Raw genomic sequence first — 24,625 nt, 5'->3', positions numbered from 1 at the left:
GTCACTAATAGGCATTGGCCTGTTGCATGATAAGCATGGTCTGAAGCCAGGAGAGCGGGGCATGCCCTGCTCCAGGCCAAAGTCCCAGCCTGGACTCTAACTACTAAACTAACCTAACGCTCAATTTAATCACTAACTACAACTATACACAAAGAAGACAGACAATAGTGGTGAAGAAGAACCGCTGATGCTCTTGCAATGCAAGACAAGGCATTCCAACCATCCGTCACGGGCAGTAAGAAGGAACCAAGAGGGCATAGGGTTGGTGGCACCTAATATACCAATGCATGAGTGTGGCACTCAAGGGGGTGCTAGGGCTGACCCTATGGATACCGCTAAGGCAAAAACTCCAACAACTGTGCATGTGGGCACACACACATCTGGAATGGAAACAACATGAGCAAGCACTCGAAGAAGAATAATTTGTTTACAGTCATGGATGGATGAATGGGTTCTGATAAAATAAGAATTGACCCTCTTCATTGCCTGTCCCTTGGATTTTACTCAAACCAAACCTCTTCTGATGATTGAAAATGTTTAGTTTGCTTTTTCATTTAAATTCTGTGTGCCTCTGCACTTCCTGCCTGGATATGAAGAAGAAGCAATGGAATACCTCACTACAGTTCTCATGATATTACAGCCTGATCAGGAATAGCAAGAAACAGGAATCTTGCAAAAAAGCCAATTCTGTCATTATTTCCAGCCATGATTTGGAGACTCAAAAGTTTTGGACAGACTTGTAAAGGTTTAAAAAAATAATCAATCTTATGCTTGGCTGAGACCTAGAAGCCTCGTTCTCCACTGCATTGTTCCTTGTTTGATTATTGACACAGATGCAAAATGGGTGTATTCTGAGTCAGGAATATTTTACACTCACTTAGCATGTGAGTAAAGAGCTACTTAACATGCAAGGAAGACGGGGAAGAAGCCCCTCAGTATGGAAGAACAAATCACATCTGAACTGACACCACCTGTGAAGTCTATGGTGAGTATTTTATATGCTGTGAAAGAGTATGATATTCATGCAGCTCCTTATAACCCCAATGTTTGTTTTATTCAAGTTGGTGCCATTTTTCTGCTCCTTTTCTATCCCTAGCATCTGAAGAATCCATGCTTGAAGGAGGGAAGCTCAGTTTCATTTCATTATTGATCTATCAGACAAGAACTTAATCAATCTTCTTTATAAGCTATTAAAGCAGAGCAAGAGGAATGAACTCACCTGATACATTCAACATTGATTGCTTCTTTCTAAGAACTGAGTGTCAGTCTTATCTACTACTACAGCTGTGATTCAATTTTTCAGAAACAAGTTTTTCCCTCATTAGTTTCCCAGAAATAGTGCAATTAAAAATGTATTTTAGATAAAATAAAGAATATAATCAAAATTAAATGCACAATACTTTCTGTTAAATTTCATTAGCTAAGTGACCTCTTGAGAGCATTGAGACTGTAAGCCCAAATCCAGTGAAGGAGAACCAATACAAAGCATAACTTGCATTCAATGCAGTGCACTAGAGATCTAATTCCACAGCTACTCTGCCAGTAATGTTGCTGGGAATTATACATGCAGAGCAGATGTGAATTAGAGCTAGTTGGGTATTTTCCCATCAAAATAACTTTTTAAATGGAAAATGTAGCTTCTGCAAAATAAACATTTTTCAAGGGATTTTTGATTTCTGAAAATCTGGAGCAACTGAAATAAAGTATTTAATTTTGGATTGGTTTGGTTTCATTTTGGATTCATCATACAACATGAACTAAAATATTTCGGTTTCTTAAATTGAACCAAAACATTTTGTTTTGAATCAATGCAGCATTACATTGCATCCACTTACTGATGATGCTGTGGTGTCTCATGCCCCCATTCTTTCCTATGGGCCGGGCTACATCTCCCATGATGCAACAGTCTCCCCTCTGAGCTTCATGTGAGTCACATGATTGCAGGTGCATCATGGGAAATGCAGTCTGCCCAGGGAGCCTGACCCATGGGGGAGAAAGGGGGCAAGAAGCACCTAAACTACAACTCCCATGTGGCAATGCAATAACATAAAGAGATAAAGTTTAATGTTGAATTGATCCAAAATGATACATTTTCTATTCAGGAATGTGAAAATATTTTGTTTTGACCAAAAAGGCTGGCCGAGAAAGGGTGAGGCATTATGGTTCCATCTCCTCCCCAAGACCTAAGGCAGTTTGTGTTCCCAGTAGCGTGCAAAATACACCAATCCTATGCTCCCCTTCACACAGTGACTGCAATTCTGACAGACTCTTCTGAGGAGCAGTCACAGTGAGGAGAAACCTCTGTGCATGCTCTCCACCCCTTCCCTACATACCTACACAAGGAGTTATCAGAATCGAGGCCTTTAAATGATTATGTAAAATCAGACAATTGACATATTGCGAAGAAATTTTTTAAGTATATGGAGATGGAGATACCTATAGAGGGTTGCAAAGAGCTTCTTCTGGAGCTTCTCAATGTTGCTCTGTAATTGAGCAAAGGAGTAATTATAGAGCAACACAAGGCTCTCCTTAGTGTGAATTAAGGCCGGTTTTGTTCAATATCTTCATTAATGATCTGGAGGATGGTGTGGATTGCACCCCCAGCAAGTTTGCAGATGACACTAAACTGGGAGGAGAGGCAGATACGCTGGAGGGCAGGGATAGGATACAGAGGGCCCGAGACAAATTAGAGGATTGGGCCAAAAGAAATCTGGTGAGGTTCAACAAGGACAAGTGCAGAGTCCTTCACTTAGGACGGAAGAATCCCATGCACCGGTACAGTCTAGGGACCGAATGGCTCGGCAGCAGTTCGGCAGAAAAGGACCTAGGGGTTACAGTGGACGAAAAGCTGGATATGAGTCAGCAGTGTGCCCTTGTTGCCAAGAAGGCCAATGGCATTTTGGGATGTATATGTAGGGGCATTGCCAGCAGATCGAGGGACGTGATCTTTCCCCTCTATTCAATATTGGTGAGGCCTCATCTGGAGTACTGTGTCCAGGTTTGGGCCCCACACTACAAGAAGGATATGGAAAAACCGGAAAGAGTCCAGCGGAGGGCACCAAAAATGATTAGGGGTCTGGAACACATGACTTATGAGGAGAGGCTGAGGTAACTGGGATTGTTTAGTCTGCGGAAGAGAAGAATGAGGGGGGATTTGATAGCTGCTTTCAACTCCCTGAAGGGGGGTTCCAAAGAGGATGGATCTAGACTGTTCTCAGTGGTAGCTGATGACAGAACAAGGAGTAATGGTCTCAAGTTGCAGTGGGTGAGGTTTAGATTGGATATTAGGAAAAACTTTTTCACTAGGAGGGTGGTGAAACACTGGAAGGCGTTACCTAGGGAGGTGATGGAATCTCCTTCCTTAGATATTTTTAAGGTCAGGCTTGACAAAGCCCTGGCTGGGATGATTTAGTTGGGGATTAGTCCTGCTTTGAGCAGGGGGTTGGACTAGGTGACCTTCTGAGGTCCCTTCCAACCCTGATATTCTATGATTCTATGATTCTAATTAGCAGCTTTGGCATTAGAGTGAGATTCACGAGACCTAGATTCTATTCCTGACTCTGCTACTGGTCTACTGGCTAATCATGTGCAAATCACTCCAGTGCTTTCTGTCTCAATTTCCCCATTTGGGAAATGAGGATAATAATACTGACCTTCTTTTAAAGTGCTTTGCAATCTACTGATGAATAGCACAATATAAGAGCATGGTATTATTACTGAGTGCTAGATCTACAGCCCATAGAGCAAGAGACCAAAGAACATCAGAGTAAGGCCCATGAGTATCAAATTCAGGCCTCACAGAGTTGCCAGGTAGCAGACACCTCCATACTGCTACCCAGTGGCAGCTATAACCAGTTTGTACTCCATTACCCATTGTGACACTCTGTACCTCAAAGCAGCACCCTGGAACCCCAATATTCACCACTGTGATATGATCATGATGTTTTGTACGAAATATGCCTTGTGAGGTATCATTTGAGAAGTCATGATCTGTTAACCATTACTGCCCTGTTCAATTATGTGAGTTGCCATTGTATCTGAAGTTATGAAGAACTTCTGTATGTGTGTTACTGAAATATGCTGTGAGGTTGGGATCAACTAACACTGGCCAGATAGGCATTGATGGCCCATTAAGGAGAGTCCCACCCTCCTAATGGCTCTCCCATAGACTCCTCAGAGAGGGCACATATGCAATGGGGACTGCCTAACCGACACACCACAGCAAGGATCTTTCTAGCAGCTGGAAGAAAATATAAAAGAAAGACAGGGACATCATCACTTGGCCTCTCTCCTCCCCTCACCCATCTCAACACCTGGAAGATTGTCTGGAAGACAAAGATTTTGAACTAGGGAGATTGGTCCGAGGATGAAGGGGAATTCAGTCTGTGTATTAAGAACTATGAGTTGCCTGTAACATCTATTAGGGTGAGAAACAGCTTGATTCAAATCTACTTAGTCTGTAGAATTTAGACTGCAAATTTAGTTTTATTTCTTATGTGATCAACCTCGATTTCTATGCCTGTTTATAATCACTTAAAATCTATCTTTCTGTAGTTAATAAATCTGTTTTATATTTTACCTAAAACAGTGTTGTTTTGATTGAAGCTAACAAGGGCTGTTGCACGTCCACTGCCCTTTGTCGGAGTGGTAAACTAATTAATGAGCTTGCAGTGTCCAAGGGAGTCTTGAGCAGAGCAAAGATGGTATATTTCTGGGATGCAAGGCTGGGGGCTGGGGTGATTTTCTGGGCCTCTCTCTATACCAGTGATGGGCAACCTGTGGCCCTTCAGGGTAATGCACTAGTGGGCCACCAGACAGTTTGTTTACATTTGCACATCCGCCCGCATCTTCCAGTGGCCGCGGTTCGCTGTTCTCAGCCAATGGGAGCTGTGGGAAGCGGCGTGGGCTGCAGGGACGTGCTGGCCGCCGTTTCCTGCAGCTCCCATTGGCCGGGAACAGCAAACCGTGGCCACAGGGAGCTGCAGATGGCCGTGCAAATGTAAACAAACTAACTAGCACCCCACCAGTGGATTACCCTGATGGGCCACAGGTTGTCCTCCATTGCTCTATACAGTTCAGGAGTGGCTTGGAAAGCCTTCATGAAATTTAGCTGGGTCTCCATATGCTGATGGGTGAGTGATCACAGTGCCTGGAGGGGTTTGCTGTTTGTCACTGGCATAGCACTGTGAGAGACAGTCCAGGCTAGAGAGTTAAGGGGCCACAGTAGTCCCACAGTTCTAGGTTGCATCCCAGGGATCTTGTCACATCCATGACCTGCTGTGGCTACAGACCACAAGAAATCCCATCTCAAAGGGTCTGACGAGCACCAGCCTCAGGGCTCCTGACTGGCTCCCTATCCTATAAAAACCAAAAGAGGAATTCCAGGAAGTGACAAGGCAAGTGTGGATTTCCTGTAGCTGTCATGACCATTCCTGTTCCCTACACTTGAACTCCTGCTTTCGATCTTGCCTCTGTTTGAAGCATAGGTGCCAACTCAATGGGTGCTCCAGGGCTGGGCAAAAAATGATGGGTGCCGAGCACCTACCGGCAGCCCCCTATCAGTTTCCCCAAAACTGAGTGGGAAGAGGTGGAGCAGGGATTGGAAGAGGTGGGGTGGGGGAAGGAAGAAGTGGGGTGGAGGGTGGATTCTTGGGGTAAGGGGTGGAGTGGGGGCAGGGCCTGGGGTAGAGCCAGAGGTCGAGCACCCCCTGGCACATTGGAAAGTCAGTGCTTGTGATCTGGACCTCACCTTCTGACCTGGGCCTTGAAACCTGACTTGGACTCTGATCTTTGGTATCGACCCCAGCCTGGAACTTGACTACTTTACCCTTGTCACGGAGTCCCTGGGCGATGCTCTGGAACTGCTCCCCATGAAGCCAGTCAGGACTCTGGGGCAGTCGTCTTTCTGTGAGCAGCCTGTCTTCAGGACACACAGCTCACACAGCTTCCACCTTCCTGGGTCTGACCTCAGAGCATTCAGCATCCTCTGCCCCTCCGTGCGCTTCCCCCCAGCGAGTCCGCTCAGGCGGGGCTCCTGGGGAAGCCAGAGGGTCCTGCACCCCAACTTCGCAGTCAGACGTGACTCTCAGCCAGCCAGTAAAACAGAAGGTTTATTAGACGACAGGAACATGGTCTAACACAGAGCTTGTAGGTGCAGAGAACGGGACCCCTCAGCTGGGTCCATTTTGGGGGGCAGTGAGCCAGACAACCACGTCTGCACTTCACTCCATGTCCCAGCCAGCCCCAAACTGAAAACCCCCTCCAGCCCCTCCTCCTCTGGGCTTTGTTCCTTTCCCGGGCCAGGTGGTCACCTGATTCCTTTGTTCTCCAACCCTTCAGCTCTCACCTTGCAGGGGGGAAGGGCCCCGGCCATCAGTTGCCAGGAAACAGGGTGTCGGCCATCCTCTGTGTCCAGACTCCTGCACACACATGCCCTCTAGGGCTCTGCAATGATCATACACCCTTATTCCACCCCCTAGATACTTAAGAACTGCCTAGAGGAAACTGAGGCACCCCCACACTATTCAGAGGAAACATTAAGAACCGTCCCACTTCGTCACAACCCTCAGCCTCAGGTTTGACCCTGCTCTGACCCTTGGTCTTAACTGCCCTTGTCAGGATCCTTACAGCCAGGGACTGATTCTCCAATACCTTGCAGTCAGTGCAGTTGTTTGCACCTGTGACAAGTGAATGCAAAGCAGGTGTAAAATGCTAGTATTCTGATCAGATAGAATGTTACACTCACTTTGCACAGGTGTACATAGCTACACAAAATGCAAAGTAGTGGGCAATCTCGCCATGGCAATGCAATGTATAACAACTAGATGAAACATCTAATCCTCCTCAAAAACCACAATGGACTTCCTGGCTCATCTTTCTTTATTCATACATAAAATAACCTCAATTCTTCTTTTTCTCTTTTTGTACTATTTGAAATGACATTATGGCTTTATCGTAGGCTGCAAAGTCTGTACACCCATTAGGATTACTAATGAGACTGGTTTAGAGCACTCCCAAAACATAATCTGCAGAGTCCCTTCTCACCATTATTTGTAATAATCCATATAATGCCAGGTGTTATAGATGGATGGGAGCAGAGAAAGGCAGAAAGCCTAGGGTAACATTCCATATTAGCAAAACTTTAACATTTTCTGGAAATTCAACTGATACAGATTAGGAATGGATTTTGCTTACTCAAACTATGGAGCCACACAAAGGCTGCCATTGAGCTCCTTTGTTTTTGTTTTGTTTTTTCTTTTACAGATGGACTCCAATAATATTAAACGTGTACATTTTCATAGAAATTCCCTCCATTTGCAATATATGCATATTATGTTTAAATATCTCCCACAGGAAGATACAATCATATATTAGGTCTTATGTTTATTTATTGCAAAACTCAGGAATAGCTGCAAGTCCATTATGGAAATGTTTCAGTAAATTAAATTAATTTGTAATTAATTTTCACTGGTATTTATGAGAGAAAACTTTAATCAGAATAATTTAGACTCTGAAAATTACAATATTAACTAATAATTAAATAATAATTTATTAATTTCAATAGTTTTAATTATATTTTGATTAAATTACCTGTTAGTCAATTCCACACAGTTTTTGATATTAATTAGCTAACTTAAGCATGATCTACAAAAGCTAATCTCCTGAGGATAATGCATATTGTCTAAACAGGTCAACAAGAACTACTTCAAAATGTCAATTTGGCTGTAATGTTTTGTAAATTGATTTTTAAGACACTGGTTTTAAAAAATTCCAGTGCCAGTCCTTAGAGAAATTGCATGGGGATATGCAGGCCTTAATGCTGGGGCTTATCACTCTTCTCATTCCCTTTCTGTCTCTACTCAGCGCTACCCTCTTCTGATAGCAGAATTAGTGTGAACTTATTAATCATCCAACTAACAGTGCCAGAGAAAAATGAAGTTACAATATACATTAGTCCTCTGCTTCATCTCCACAGTATGCCAACCCCAAGCATTTAAAAGTCATGAGTCAGACTTCCCAACAAAATCATAAAATTGGCCCCCAAATTATGAGATTTTTAAAAATCATAAATTCCGAGTGTCTTTGCCTTCAGATTTGTGAGCCTTTGGGGTCTGTGTTTTCTAGATTCTCTCCACAATCATAAGAGCAAGAAACTTACTTTTAATTGTAAATAAAAGCTGAGATTCTACTTCAGAAGTTGGAGTTTTAAGAAAAAATACCAAATATCATGAGATTCCATGAAATCAAGAAATTGTAATGAAAGTTGTCAGCCTCCAGAATACCTCAAGTATCCAACAAACTTGGATACTGAATACCTGGAAGGGGCCTGATTTTCAGATGGTAGCTGCTCAACACCTTCTGAAAATCTTTAATGGGTCTGAGGTTGGGGACTGAAAATCATGTCACTTCTGAAAACGCTGGGCATTATGTTTTGCTGGTAACGCTAACTTTATGACCCCAGTTACCACTTCATGTAAACAATCTAGAATTTTGACAGATTAGTTCAGGGTAAGGCTTTTCTAGATCTAGAAAGCAGGATATAGAAATATTTTCAAGTTTAAAAATGAGCATTTCTCAATCGGCACAGCATACATCCAAAGGAAAGCACAAGTAGAGAGCCAAACATTGCAAACCTTACTACTTTTGTGACTCCAATGGAACTACTCAAGGATAATTTAAGTGAGTAAGGGCCAGATTTTCAAGGGCATTAAGACAATAAAGCTGCAGATAGGCACCTAGTGGAATTTTCAAAATCACCTAACCCTAAGTATTGCAGGATCAGCTCCATACTACTGTATGTCATAATGGAGATAAACTGTTATGCATGGTATTTTAGAAGGAAAACATTAAACAACAACAAAAAACTTGACCTCTTAAACAGAAACCATGCTTGGTGCTGGGGTCACACTGGCAATTACAGAGTTAAATTGGCTAATTCTACAATAAAGGAAACAATATTAGCATTGCTATCTGTGTAAACGACATTAGTAGCAAAACAATTATCTTCTAAATTATTTTATTCCAATTATATTTTGATATAATTCAAGGTCTAGTGATTTTTTAATGTTTGCCGTCCTGTAGTTTAATACCGTAAAAGCAATCAGTCATTTGCTTGTCAGACACCAAGTGGTTAGAATAGTCTTTCCATCTGTGTGAAAAATATACAATCCATATTTCCCTTTAAGACTATGTTAGATGACTATTGTAAGTGATTTGTAATTGTTTTTAAATTGTTGAACATACTTTAATGCTATACTTGCAGCTATATAGTTATTTAAATGCCCATTTTATAAGCAATTTTTATTGACACAAATTATTCATTCATCTCTTGATTTTCAAAAAGGGGAAAGAAAAAAGAGAAAAGATTATAATATGCACTTATTACAGACGTATTGTTTACTTATTAAAATATTTACTTCCCACAAAAGAAGTAGTAATTTAAATAAAAAACCCAAAATATGAAAAGTTATAAAAGCTCAGGGACCCAATCCTATTTCTACTGAAGTCAAACACAAAATTGTCATTGAATTCAGCGGGGTCTGGTTTGGGATGTAGATTAAATGCTTCAAAACAGGATTTCCTGAAGTATTTGTCAAGAATAAAGACTAGTAGAGAGACTGCTCACCCCATCCTATTTCTTAAAGTTACAGCTCCTCTGATGAACATAGGGCTTCTCTAGATGCAGATTGCACTGGTTTAACTAAACTAAACTTAACTAATGATTTTTAAACCAATTCAGTTAAACCAATGCAAGAAGTGGACACTTATTTTGGATTATTTTAAGGAAGAGGTTTAAGCTAAATCAAAATAAGTATCCACACAGGGGGTCTGCAGTGGTTTAACTAAACTGGTGCAACTTTGAGTGTAAATAGGTCTTATTTTACTATGAAGTACTCAGGAACATCCTGGGCTGGCAGAATTGCAGACCATGGCCCAAATACTACAGAAGTCCCAACAAGCAGCAATCATTACTCTTGTGCAGAATATCAGTAGAACTAAAGGTTCATGCTATCAGATCCTATGCAAGGCTCAAGGCCTGTAGCTTTAAAACAAATATATTCACTAATGGGTCTAAAATATATCATCCTGTAGTCTAGAAATTATTTCAGCAACAGGAAACTATTACAGGCCCTTCACAATGAGGACCAAAACAATATTCAAATCCAGAACTATACATATTTCCCAAATACATCTATTTAGTATGTTACAAAATGTTAAGGATGAATAGTTAAACACTCAAAAGTCAGAGATGAGGAATGGCTTTGTCCATATGTCCTATGATACAGCCTTTAATCACAATGATCACCATTCTGCTTCTCAAATAATACAATAAAACATCAGACACTCTAGACCCTCACATACACACGTGCAGCATCTTTAGACATTGCTTCTCACTGTGTAATTTTCACATGAATAGGTTCTGAGTGTCTGGCATAGACGATACAACACTTGTACTTGAAGATATATGAAATTATATCCCATTATCTGAATAGGGGTTCATCTAGTTAAAGATTAGTGTGGGCCTAAGTGCAAGGGAGCATGTGATCTCTTGTGATACCACCTTTAAATATTTCCATACTTCTTACATGCACCCCCTCAACACCTACTACTGCTATCATCACGTATAATATTAATATGGTATACTTCAGTAATGCCTAGAGGCCCCCATTGAGCTGGGGACCCCATAGTATGAGGTGCTGTACAAACATATATCAAGAGACAATCCCTGCCTCGAAGAGCTTACAATCAAAACAAGACTACAAAGAAGAGCCAGTGAGAGACTCCACCTGCTAGGCTCAGAAGCAGTCGCAGCAGGGACTGCTGCAATGGGAGGGAGGAGATAAAATATAGCTCAGCCAAGGCCACTCCTCCCCACAGTAATCCCTGGGACCTAGAACTGAGCAAGGAAGACTCCTTCCTCTCCGGCTATAGTGTGGGGGCACTAGGACCCACTTGGTGCCTCCCACCCCACCAACCACATGGGCTACAGAGAGAGGCCAGCCAGAGACTCCTGCTGGCAGAAGCAGGAACCGCCAAAGCAGAGGAGGACCTTCAGACCTGTGGAAACTCCAGTCAATACTGTAGAATGTTCTCGGACTTGCTCTGTCCTGAGCTGATTGGCTGTTTCCTCCAACCCTCCCCCTCCCTTCTCACAGTCTCTTCACCTCAGTGTCACGCCACGCCTGCCCCCTCTACCTTCTGCTCCCTTGCCCTACCGCCCTCACCCCTCTTCCTCCTCACCTCCCTTTTCCTTCCATGTAGCTGATCCCCTCCTAGCTAACCCCCCCACCTCCCCTGCTCCCCCCTGTCATAAATATAAAGGGAAGGGTAAACCCCTTTGAAATCCCTCCTGGCCAGGGGAAAGCTCCTCTCACCTGTAAAGGGTTAAGAAGCTAAAGGTAACCTCGCTGGCACCTGACCAAAATGACCTATGAGGAGACAAGATACTTTCAAAAGCTGGGAGGAGGGAGAGAAACAAAGGGTCTGTGTGTCTGTCTTATACTGGTTTTTCTGTCGGGGATAGACCAGGAATGGAGTCTTAGAACTTTTAGTAAGTAATCTAGCTAGGTATGTGTTAGATTATGATTTCTTTAAATGGCTGAGAAAAGAATTGTGCTGAATAGAATAACTATTTCTGTCTGTGTATCTTTTTTGTAACTTAAGGTTTTGCCTAGAGGGGTTCTCTATGTTTTTGAATCTAATTACCCTGTAAGATATCTACCATCCTGATTTTACAGGGGGGATTTCTTTATTTCTATTTACTTCTATTTTTATTAGAAGTCTTCTTGTAAGAAACTGAATGCTTTTTCATTGTTCTCAGATCCAAGGGTTTGGGTCTGTGGTCACCTATGCAAATTGGTGAGGCTTTTTATCCAACATTTCCCAGGAAAGGGGGGGTGCAAGTGTTGGGAGGATTGTTCATTGTTCTTAAGATCCAAGGGTCTGGGTCTGTAGTCACCTAGGCAAATTGGTGAGGCTTTTTACCAAACCTTGTCCAGGAAGTGGGGTGCAAGGTTTTGGGAAGTATTTTGGGGGGAAAGACGCGTCCAAACAGCTCTTCCCCAGTAACCAGTGTTAGTTTGGTGGTGGTAGCGGCCAATCCAAGGACGACGGGTGGAATATTTTGTACCTTGGGGAAGTTTTGACCTAAGCTGGTAAAGATAAGCTTAGGAGGTTTTTCATGCAGGTCCCCACATCTGTACCCTAGAGTTCAGAGTGGGGGAGGAACCTTGACACCCCCCAAAAAACAAACACAGAACTAACATAACCTTTGCCACCATCACTCTGCTTGTGTATTAGATCCCCCATCCTGTGTCTTTCTGATCTATTTATACAAGATTGTCTTATTGTTTCCTTGTACTCCCTCATTTGTCTGTATCCATCTGTTTTCTTATATTCAGATTGTAAGCACTTTGGGGTTAGGGGCTGTGTCAAGTTTCCTGAACTCTAGGGTACAGATGTGGGGACCTGCATGAAAACCTCCTAAGCTTACTTTTACCAGCTTATGTGAAAACTTCCCCAAGGTACAAACTATTTTACCCTTTGCCCTTGGACTTCCACTGCCACCACCAAACGTTTATCTGGGTTTATTTTACTAGGAAAGCATTGTTTGGAAACGTCTTTCCCCCCAAAATCCTCCCAACCCTTGCACCCCACTTCCTGGGGAAGGTTTGGTAAAAATCCTCACCAATTTGCATAGGTGACCACAGACCCAAATCCTTGGATCTTAAGAACAATGAAAAAAGCATTCAGGTCTTACAAGAAGAATTTTAATAGAAGAAACAGTAAAAAAGAAGTAACAATAAAAAGAATCACCTCTGTAAAATCAGGATGGTAAATACCTTACAGTGTAATTAGATTCAAAACGTAGAGAATCCCTCTAGGCAAAACCTTAAGTTACAAGAAGACACAAAGACAGGAATATCCATTCTATTCAGCACAGCTTAATTTCTCAGCCATTTAAAGAAATCATAATCTAACACATATCTAGCTAGATTACTTACTAAGTTCTAAGACTCCATTCCTGTTCTGTCCCCGGCAAAAGCATCACACAAACAGACCTTTGTCTCTCCCTCCCTCCAGCTTTTTAAAGTATCTTGTCCCCTCATTGGTCATTTTGGTCAGGTGCCAGCGAGGTTATCCTAGCTTCTTAACCCTTTACAGGTGAAAGGATTTTTCCTCTGGCCAGGAGGGATTTTAAAGGTGTTCACCCTTCCCTTTATATTTATGACAGCCTGCTAGGCACCACTGATATAGATATAGATGGTCAAAATACTTATAAAGGCTTTTACAATTAATTAACAAAGTACTAGTGTAGCTCAGGAACATCAGAAATATTGCAGTAATGTTTATGTATTTGCAAAGGCAACATGGTAAAAACTTCAGTGGCAAATTCTATGCATTCAAATATTTTCCATATCTGTACATGTACATACATGCACATCAGACAGCTGCAGCGGCACAGGAGCCAGCAAACAGAGCTGTAAACAGGGGAGTTTGAGTGGGAGTTCTGTTGGAGAAGAAGGTGTTTGTATTTGGTTTTGTATTTGTATTATTTGTATGTGTAGAGGCTTGTAGGGGCTTTGTGCTGGAGAGAAGCTAAGCCCTGATTAGGGGGCGGGGCTTCTCTGAGTAGGGGTCCTATAATGGTAGCCAGCCAGTCAGGCAGTGGCAAAGACAGCTGTAGTGGCACAGGAGCCAGCAAACAGAGCTGTAAACAGGGGAGTTTGAAAGGGGTTCGTTTGGGGTTTGGTTTTTGCTGTGGGTGGTAAGTTTTGGTGTGCTTTGTGTTTCCCAGATTAACAGGATTTAGGTGGGAAGGCTATGATAGATACAGAGGCAGCAGTGGGAGTGACCCATGTAGTGGAAGACACAATGAAGATGACTGGATGTGGAAGCTGCGGTATGTACATGATCCTGGAGGGGCTACCTGGAAAGAGTTTCATCTGCATGAAGTGCCGTCTGATAGAGCTGATGGAAGAAAAGATCCGAGGATTGGAGATGCAGGTGGAAAGTCTGGTTGAGTTTAGAAGGGGGATCAAGCGGATTATGGAGCAAAGACATGAGTAAGCTGGAAGCAGGACTGAAGAATTCTGAGGGAAGACTGCTGGGTGAAGAAAATTGACAGTGGAAGCATGTGACTAAGAGAACCAGGCAGAGGAAAAGACGGGCTAGTGAAGGAGAAATAGAGCTCAAGAATAGGTTTGTAGAGTTGGAAAATGAAGAAGGGGCTCAGCAGGTGGTCACTGAAGGTGGAAGGGCAAGGAAGAAGAGAAGAGTGGCTAGACCTATAGGAAAAGGGGAAGAGTCAATGGAGACTACACCAAATATGAGCCCCAAGAGGATACAGAATGGGTTGAAGAGGATTACAAGGGAGAATAGGAATGGAAAGAACTTGCAGCCAGAGGGAACAGGGGATAGACCGGAAAATCGCACTGTCACCAGGAAAAGGCAGGTCTACGTGATCAGGGACTCCTTACTGAGAAGAATGGACAGGCCTGTCACCAGAGCTGATCCAGAGAATAGAAGGGTGTGCTGTCTTCCAGGTACTAAGATACAGGATGTGGACCTGAGGTTGAAGAAGGTCCTAAAGGGAGAGGGAAAGAATCCATTGATTGTCCTTCATATGGGAACAAATGATACCGGTAGATTCTCGCTGGAACATATCAAGGGAGACTATGCCAGGCTGGGGAAGACGCTAAAGGAAATTGAGGCTCAGGTGATCTTCAGTGGGATTCTGCCTGTTCCTAAAGAAGGGCAACAAAGGTGTGACAAGATTATGATGCTCAACAGATGGCTGAGGCAGTGGTGCTATAAGGAGGGCTTTGGGATGTATAGCCATTGGGAGGCATTTATGGACAGAGGACAGTTCTCTCTGGATAGACTTTATCTGAGTAGGGAAGGAAATAGATTTCTAGGATGGAGGCTGGCACAACTGATTAAGAGAGCTTTAAACTAGGAATTTGGGGGAGATGGTTGGGAGATGTCCAGGTAATCTCCACACCGGATTTTAGCATTGAGAAGGAAGAAAACAAAATAAGAAAGGATACAGCCGTGGGTAGGAGAATGGACATAAGGAGGAAGGGCAGTGTGGATACCTAGGAGGAGCCTAGGTAACAAAATGGAGGAACTAGAGCTACTGGTGCAGGAAGTGAAACCAGATATTACAGGGATAACAGAAACATGGTGGAATAGTCGTCATGACCGGAGTACGGGTATTGAAGGGTATGTGCTGTTTAGGAAAGACAGAAATAAAGGTAAAGGTGGGGGAGTAGCATTGTATATCAATGATGAGGTAGAATGTAAAGAAATAAGAAGCGATGGAATCGATAAGACAGAGTCCGTCTGGGCAAAAATCACATTGGGGAAGAAAACTACTAGAGCCTCCCCTGTGATAGTGCTTGGGGTGTGCTATAGACCGCCGGGATCTAATTTGGATATTTTCTTTAATGTTTTTAATGACGTAAATTATGGAACTAATGGAAACTGATGTTTTTAATGAAGTAAACTAATGGAAACTGCGTGATCATGGGAGACTTTAACTTCTCAGATATAGACTGGAGGACAAGTGCTAGTAATAATAATAGGGCTCAGATTTTCCTAGATGCAATAGCTGATGGATTCCTTCACCAAGTAGTTGCTAAACCGACAAGAGGGGATGACATTTTAGATTTGGTTTTGGTGAGCAGTGAGGACCTCATAGAAGAAATGGTTGTAGGGGACAACCTTGGTTCAAGTGATCATGAGCTAATTCAGTTCAAATTGAACAGAAGGATAAATGAAAATAAATCTGTGACTAGGGTTTTTGATTTCAAAAGGGCTGATTTCAAAAATTAAGGATATTAGTTAGGGAAGTGGATAGGACTGAAGAACTTATGGATCTAAAGGCAGAGGAGGCCTGGGATTACTTCAAGTCAAAGCTGCAGAAGCTATCAGAAGTCTGCATCCCAAGAAAGGGGAAAAAATTCATAGGAAGGAGTTGTAGACCAAGCTGGATGAGCAAGCATCTCAGAGAGGTGATTAAGAAAAAGCAGAAAGCATACAAGGAGTGGAAGATGGGAGGGATAACCAAGGAAAGCTACTTACTGAGGTCAGAACATGTAGGGATAAAGTGAGAATGACCTTGCAAAGGGAATTTAAACCAATAGTAAAAGGTTCTACAGCCATATAAATAAGAAGAAAACAAAGAAAGAAGAAGTGGGACTGCTAAACACTGAGGATGGAGTGGAGGTTAAGGATAATCTAGGCATGGCCCAATATCTAAACAAATACTTTGCCTCAGTCTTTAATGAGGATCTTAGGGATAATGGTAGCATGACAAATGGGAATGAGGATATCTGAGGTAGAAGCGAAACTTGAACAGCTTAATGGGACTAAATCGGGGGGCCCAGATAATCTTTCATCCAAGAATATTAAAGGAATTGGCACATGAAATTGCATGCCCATTAGCAAGAATTTTTAATGAATCTGTAAACTCAGGAGTTGTACCGTATGACTGGAGAATTGCTAACATAGTTTCTATTTCTAAGAACGGGAAAAAAAGTGATCCGGGTAACTACAGACCTGTTAGTTTGACATCTGTAGTATGCAAGGTCTTGGAAAAAATTTTGAAGGAGAAAGTGGGTAAGGACATTGAGGTCAATGGTAAATGGGACAAAATACAACATGGTTTTACAAAAGGTAGATCATGCCAAACCAACCTGATCTCCTTCTCTGAGAAAGTAACAGACTTTTTAGACAAAGGAAACATAGTGGATCTAATTTACCTAGATTTCAGTAAGGCATTTGACACAGTGCCAGACGGGGAATTATTAGTTAAATTGGAAAAGATGGGGCTCAATATGAAAATTGAAAGGTGGATAAGGAATTGGTTAAAGGGGAGACTACAGCAGGTCATACTGAAAGGTGGACTGTCAGGCTGGAGGGAGGTTACCAGTGGAGTTCCTCAGGGATCGGTTTTGGGACCAATCTTATTTAATCTTTTTATTACTGACCTGGGTACAAAAAGTGGGAGTGTGCTAATAAAGTTTGCGGATGATACAAAGCTGGGAGGTATAGCCAATTTAGAGAAGGACCAGGATATCATAAAGGAGGATCTGGATGACCTTGTAAACTGGAGTAATAGTAATAGGATGAAATTTAATAGTGAGAAGTGTAAGGTCAGGCATTTAGGCATTAATAACAAGATTTTTTGTTATAAGCTGGGGACGCATCAATTAGAAGTAACGGAGGAAGAGAAGGACCTTGGAGTATTGGTTGACCACAGGATGATTATGAGCCACCAATGTGATATGGCTGTGAAAAAAGCTAATGCGGTCTTGGGATGCATCAGGCGAGATATTTCCAGTAGAAATAAGGAGGTGTTAGTACTGTTATGCAAGGCACTGGTGAGACCTCATCTGGAATACCGTGTGCAGTTCTGGTCTCCCATGTTTAAGTAGGATGAATTCAAACTGGAACAGGTACAGAGAAGGGCTACTAAGATGATCTGAGGAATGGAAAACCTGTCTAATGAAAGGAGACTCAAGGAGCTTGGCTTGTTTAGCCTAATGAAAAGAAAGCTGAGGGGAGATATGATTGCTCTCTATAAATATATCAGACAGATAAATACCAGAAAGGGAGAGGAATTATTTAAGCTCAGTACCAATGTGGACACAAGAACAAATGGATATAAACTGGCCATCGGGAAGTTTAGACTTGAAATTAGACGAAGGTTTCTAACCCTCACAGGAGTGAAGTTCTGGAACAGCCTTCCAAGGGAAGCAGTGGGGGCAAAAGACATATCTGGCTTCAAGATTAAACTCGATAAGTTATGGACGAGATGGTATGATGGGATAACATGATTTTGGCAATTAATTGATCTTTAACTATTCATGGTAAATAGGCCTAATGGCCTGTGATGGGGTGTTAGATGGGGTGGGATCTGAGTTACTACAGAGAATTCGTTCCTGGGTATCTGGCTGGTGAATCTTGCCCACATGCTCAGGGTTCAGCTGATCACTATATTTGGGGTCGGGAAGGAATTTTCCTCCAGGGCAGATTGGAAGAGGCCCTAGGGGTTTTTCACCTTCCTCTGTAGCATGGGGCACAGGTCACTTGCTGGAGGATTCTCTGCACCTTGAAGTCTTTAAACCATGATTTGAGGACTTCAATAGCTCAGACATAGGTGAGAGGTTTATTGCAGGAGTGGGTGGGTGAGATTCTGTGGCCTGCATTGTGCAGGAGGTCAGACTAGATGATCATAATGGTCCCTTCTGACCTTAATATCTATGAGTCTATAAGTCTTTCTCTTTCAGGGATGCTGCAATGGCATTATCTTTCTTTAGGCAAGTATATCTGAGGGGCCTAAGGAAACTGATAGTGGTCATTCCTTTGAGCAAGTCGCTAGGCCAAATTTTGTCCCCGGTTACACTGGCGCAGCTCCCAGTACTGTAAGTATTTAGTGTCCGATTAATAAGTGTATTATTAATATCTGACTCCTGTGATAGTCATGTTAGTATACCTTGACAGAGTAGACCTAAAGGGGCAAAATGACCTTTTTGTATCACACACATTCACTTAGACAGGCAGTTTTTGCAACCATAACTAATGTGCACAAATGACAACATTTACATAAACAAAATTCATTTGTCCATGGAAACTGAGCACAAATCAACTGGGAGTAGGCTTTGGAAATGCAAATTCTATCTCACAGGTAAAAACTGATTTGTATGCTAAACTGCTGAGCCCTGCACAAATGGAGGCTGGAATGAGACTGCTTTGAAAATTTGGTCCTAATCACCTGCAGTGTCAACAATTGTTTAGAAGTAAGTGTTTAAAGTGCTATGTGGTGTTTTATTCACAAATTCCCACTCATTTTACTGGGAAGATCACAAAGCACTTTGCAAATCTACCCCTTGAAGACTCTTCATTATGGGTATTCACCTGACCAAACAGTAGACTCCTTCGGCTCTATTGCAAACACTTAGACCTTGAGTCTGTAGTCCTTCTACATGAAAAATAACAAGCTCCATGCTTCTGTTTAATTATTTGTAGCACTGTTCCTTGATGGATGGAACAACATGCCTGTTGTAGAGTGTGGCATTATGATTTTATCTGTTGGCTGGACTATTGTGCATATAAGCACTATTACTGAGAGCTGCACTGGTTCCTCAGAACTGACCCTCTGATACTGCAGAACTTCACTGTGTCAGCTGCATCAGGGTCTTCTATTCCTTCAATCCATATTAAGGAGATGAATCAGCGCAGAATGGTTGAAGGGAATAACTGGTGGAGATGGCATAGTTTAAATCAGCTCCCATAACTGATGGAGTTTGCTCACAAATACTCACTGAGTCATATCTCAGGTGTACTGCTGCATGAGCAAGGTCTTCTAAATACCCAGCTAGCAGCAGTGGCCAAAAATACTTTTTCCATCTCTACTTACAATACATTATCCTCTTTTTTCTTTTGTGCCCTTCTTTTTTTCTTAAAAACTTGGCAGACAACTTATGTCAAAACATGTCTAATATACAAAGTGACTGTGGCTGGCCCTGGCATGCATATGCATTAGGGTATAAGGATCTTCTTCCCTTTAGGTGCCCCACGCAGTTCCAAAATACATTCATGCCACCAGCACTTAGTTCTGAAGAACAGGCTATGCACATTCAGAGAAGCAGCAGGCTGCTCTCAGAAGCACATTCCCTTTCATGCATTTCCATCTTGTACCCAAGTCTAGCCACAGCTCTCATAGCATAATTTGGCCTGTATGGGACAAGCCAGTGACTGAATAAGCAGTGACAATACAGGCCCCCACCTAGGAGTCTTGAGGCTGGAAGTAGAACTGTGCTGTTTGTGTTTTTATGTTCTCAGTTTTGTCTAGTGAGAGACAACTAACATTTGTCTGGATTGATGCAACAATCTGTGAATTTGTTCAGGAGCAAAAATGTTGGTATTTCCCTGGCTGGTAGCTAAGCTTTTGAATTTTCAAGAGGGCAAAATTCTTACCTTGAAGTTGTCCTTCCAGAAGTAGGGCAATATAACACAAAGCTGAAAACAGACTCCTTTCTCCTCTACATAGCTGAGCTAGCCAGTCCAGGAGTTCTTTCATCATCTAGACAGTGCACATACCCTGGTGCTGTATGTACACAAAAACATCACTGTTTTGCTCCAAGTTTGTATTGCCTCTTTAATCTTTGTATAAAACAAGAAGCATGTGTCTTCTTACAGAGCAAAAGAGTGGCATCTTGCATAGCTGGTTGGAAGATGGGTAAGCAGGTTGATGTGACAAATGTATAAAAAGCGTAATTTTTCCCTTAACAAAATTCAATATATTGAAAAAAATCATCTGTACTATTGCTGATCAAACACAAGAGGAATTTGAAGGAAAATTTAGTTGGAATTTTTTTAATATTAAAACTTCATTGAAACTTTGCAATTATTTTGAAATGCATATATAATAGTTAATGAACATTGTCTGATTTGGGTGGTTGCTGAGAAACAAGTATATTTAACCCAGTTCATGATAGAAGTTAGTGAAATCTTCCCAATTGTGTCTCACAGAGTTTCTGTTCTACCTTAAGTACTCAGATACATGCACTAGTATACAGTTGGTCTAGAGCAGTGGTGGGCAACCTGGGGCCCATCAGGATAATCCACTGGCGGGCTGCGAGACATTATTTACACTGACCGTCTGCAGGCACTACTGCCAGCAGCTCCCAGTGGCCGCAGTTCGTCGTTCCCAGCCAATGGGAGCTGAGGGCAGCCATGCCTATGGACGGTCAATGTAAACACTGTCTCACGGCCTGCCCGTGGATCACCCTGACAGGCCGCGTGCGGCCCGAGGGCTGTGGTTTTCCCACCACTGGCCTAGAGACCATAGTGAAGTTAGGAGACTTGTTTTCCTCTTTGGGCCTTGGGCACTACCATTACTCGGGAGGATACTGGTAATATATTCACTGTCAAAGGAGAAAGGCACAAGAAGTGACTGAGGAGGATGGATATCTGTGGCAGAATTAGCAGCCCAGAAGAAAGATTAAGAGATTTTTTTAATTGTATCACTATAAACACTCTACAGCAAACAGCTCCAGATACAGATGCATGAATTAGATCTTTGTTGATGTAACCTTCAGTGTTGTCCCCCTAGCTTTGTAGCTATACAAACCAGAAAGATTCTAGAAATATTTCATCATCAGAACCAGTAAAAATGCCTGTTAACAAATTAAATATTTTGTCTAAAGAGGTGTAGTATTGGCCTGCCATTTATTGGGTTAAATGTCTAGGCAATGCACGTCCTTTGTTTACATACAAATGCATTATCGATTTATGGTAGCTCATTCATTTGCTTGAAAAAGTCTGGATCTAAAATTGATCCTCAGTTTTAAGTCATGCATACTGTGAACCTGACAGACTAGAATGTACTTAAAAGGGTGTGCCTTTCACAAAGGCAAAAAGGAAAATGCAAAGCTCCACATTGCAGAAAACTGAAGAGATATTTAACAATGTAAATTAAACATGAAAATCTGTATGTCTCAATTAGATTTTTACCAGTTTTCAAAGTAGGACTCCTGTGGAATGTGTCCTGTTTCAGCAACTCTGTAGACTTTTGTCATGCCACCACATTTTTCCATCTGAAGACAGATTATTCATCTTTATTTTGAGGCAAGTGAATCTAAATCTGGAGTCCTATGTGTGTTACAACTTCATGTGTTTAAATTTCTACTAACATGAATGTTTTAAAAAAAATTAAGAAAAGGTTCTTAAATTTAACAGATGAAGTCAAGGAGACTAAGGAAACCTATATATTTAAATACTCAAAACAATCATTTAGTGCCCAATGCTCTTTCTGGGCTGGGCAAATGAGTATTCCCGAAAAGCCACAGCCAGCCAGGGAATAGCGGAAAGTAACTATTGCCCTGTGTTCCTTGGTCCCTGTAAACCTCCAGTGCTCACCTCCTCTAGACACAGCACAAGGAGCCAGTAAGTGGCAATCGGGGTGGATCTTCCAGAGACCAGGCACATGCTCCTTGTGATTTAGTGCCTGCTTCATAACCCCTTGGCACCTTCCGCTACCCGGATTGCCTGCGTTTCCGTGATGGGCAATGCGCACAGGCCACTGTGCAGGAGTTTTGCGGGCACTCATTGATCAGTGAATCGCCTGGTTTAAATTCTCTGAGGATTGGTTTGGGCCCTTATGTCATGTCTATGGCCTAGATTCAGAAGCAACAAAAACAAAGCATACCTTCCACAAGCCAGGACAAGAAAGCATAACACTAATATGGACTCAGATGTACATTTTGATGCATTAAGCGCTACATGGGCAGTAGCTAAACAGGGTTTTATGGACATCCATCTGATTGCAAAAAAGGATTATACTGCACCTTTTTTCCCCTCAAACTATGTAGCAAAGCCCAGGCTGAAATTCCATCATTAACTACTTCCTTTGTTCCTATTACAAGTGTTGCTGGATATTTGACTTTTAAAATTTATTATAGAAATTTCTGTCTGCACCTCTCATTCTGCTAGTGCTTTACATCAATAAAAGAGTTGATTATAAATACAATATAACATGCCCACGCCTCTCTTGCTTACTTAAAAATCCTCAGTCCTTAATGCTGTTCTTAAAGGTCACCAGAAAGCTTGACCAATTAAAAAAACTGGAAGAGCTGCACTGTGCAATTAAACTCCCCAAGTCCCCAGTCCTGCATGGAAAGCTCTGCTTGCATGGTGCCTCAGTGAAGTCAGTGGAACACTGCACAGACCCAAAGGTCCTCCCCGCAGATCTGGGAGTGGGATCCTGAGTCATGGGCTCACCACCAGTGGGAATGCTTCAGGAACCAACAACAACGACAGATTGACACTCCAGCCAAGTGTCAGAGGGAGAGAGCTGATCTCTCAGATAATGGAATGGTAGACCAATTTGTGTTTTATAGAGAAGAACCAACAGCTAGGACTGTGACAGAAATGGTAAAGATAGGTCTCATGCTGGAGTTATGGAAGAGACTATACAACTGACATTATAGTATGTAGTGTAGCTGCAACCATGCTTGTCCTAGGATATTAGGGAGACAAGGTGGGTGAGGTAGTATCTTTTATTGGACCAACTTCTGTTGGTAAGAGAGAGAAGCTTTTGAGCCACACAGAGCTCTTCTTCAGGTCTGGGAAACGTACTACCAGCATCACAGCAAAATGCAAGTAGTTAGCACATATTGTAAGGGACCATTCAAGGTAGAGTGTAAATATCTTGTTAAATCTCAGGATGTGCCCATTGTGAACTGGATATTTCCAGAAGTTTGAGCAGTCTCAGTTAGAGTTGGGTTCTGGAGCACTTAAAGAAAGTGATATGTCTAATTGCTGAAGCAATCTGCTGCTTAAGTACTTACTAAGCAGTACAAGTAGCAAACAATTAGCCAGGACAGAACAAGTGGTATATACACATAACAGCTCAACCTGCCCAGGGAAGAAGTCATTTTATTCTGATCTAGCTAAAGGGTCTCAGAATGTTATTAGGAGCTAGGGGGCACTCCAGTCCTCCTGCCTTGAAATTACAAAGGCATGGATCATTGTGAGAAGGTCCACATCAGAGGAAAATAAAAGGTCTGAGCTTCTGGGCCAAACAGAGATGGGGAAAAAAGCTTTGGCAAAGATTTTTTTAAAATGGAAGGACTGAGTTAGACACTTAAGTGTTGAAGTCAAAAGGAACTCAGCACTTTTGAAAATCATGCAATTCAAGTAGGTGCTTAAATAACACAATTAGCTACAGCATCCGATGAAGTGAGCTGTAGCTCACGAAAGCTTATGCTCTAATAAATGTGTTAGTCTCTAAGATGCCACAAGTACTCCTTTTCCTTTTGCAAAATGATAGACTCTTTGAAAATGGCACAAAGTGTATTCATTAAACTAAGGCGCTTTTATGCCTTAAAGGGCCCCTCTGTCCACTTCAAGACTGTTTTACGCTGCCAGAGCAGAGAAAAGGGGGTCTTAGTGTAAATGAGAATTAAGGTATATGTCTGTGATTTATTTTTCTTTAAGTTACTCAAAAGACAGAGACCTTTGTATACCCAGGGTAAAATTCTGGCCACATTGAAGTCAATGGTAAAACACTCATTGGCTCTAATGGGGCCAGAATTTCACCACAAACTTCAGCCTAGAAAGAATATGCATTATGAAGTGAATTATAAAGTGCTCAAAATTGTCTTTTTTTTTTAAATGGGAAATTGACACCATGCTAACTTCCATATAGAACCATTACTAGGCACTGTTTTATAACATACCACCACTTTCATTTTACTTCCAATATCCACATATCAAACAATTTTTATAAAGAAAGCCCAAGAGACAACCACTTTAGATTGTACTAGAGTCCTTTAGGGGTTGAGAAATTGGTGTGCATATAGAAAGGGGCCCAATATACTTAGGGCCAAAGCCCTGAAACAAGTGGTGCACTTCAATCTGGAGTTTTGTATGGGTCTTCTTTGTTTTGTTTTGTTTTTTAATAAGAAGGAAAATAGCCTGTATGGAAATAAAAGTGCTTCTTAACAATAAGTTTCTGAAAAGCATTGAACAAGACATTAATAATAAAGTGAAATGATAAGCAGAATGGAAGTCTGTGAAAAATTCTATATTTGTATTATAAAGGCATTGTTTT

General features: G+C 41.9%; 1 long non-coding RNA gene and 1 pseudogene across 9 annotated transcripts in view; both read right to left on the bottom strand.

Moving 5' to 3' along the window:
• Positions 1-24,625, bottom strand: part of LOC140909618 (uncharacterized) — a 754,751-nt gene that overhangs the window by 689,680 nt on the left and 40,446 nt on the right. The gene's annotated exons all lie outside the window — the stretch shown is intronic.
• Positions 1-24,625, bottom strand: part of LOC140909617 (uncharacterized) — a 73,846-nt pseudogene that overhangs the window by 48,057 nt on the left and 1,164 nt on the right. The gene's annotated exons all lie outside the window — the stretch shown is intronic.

The sequence above is a fragment of the Lepidochelys kempii genome, chromosome 3, assembly GCF_965140285.1.
Source record: "Lepidochelys kempii isolate rLepKem1 chromosome 3, rLepKem1.hap1, whole genome shotgun sequence".
In the NCBI taxonomy this organism is placed as follows: Eukaryota; Metazoa; Chordata; order Testudines; family Cheloniidae; genus Lepidochelys; species Lepidochelys kempii.
This window is presented reverse-complemented; position numbering and strand designations above follow the sequence as displayed.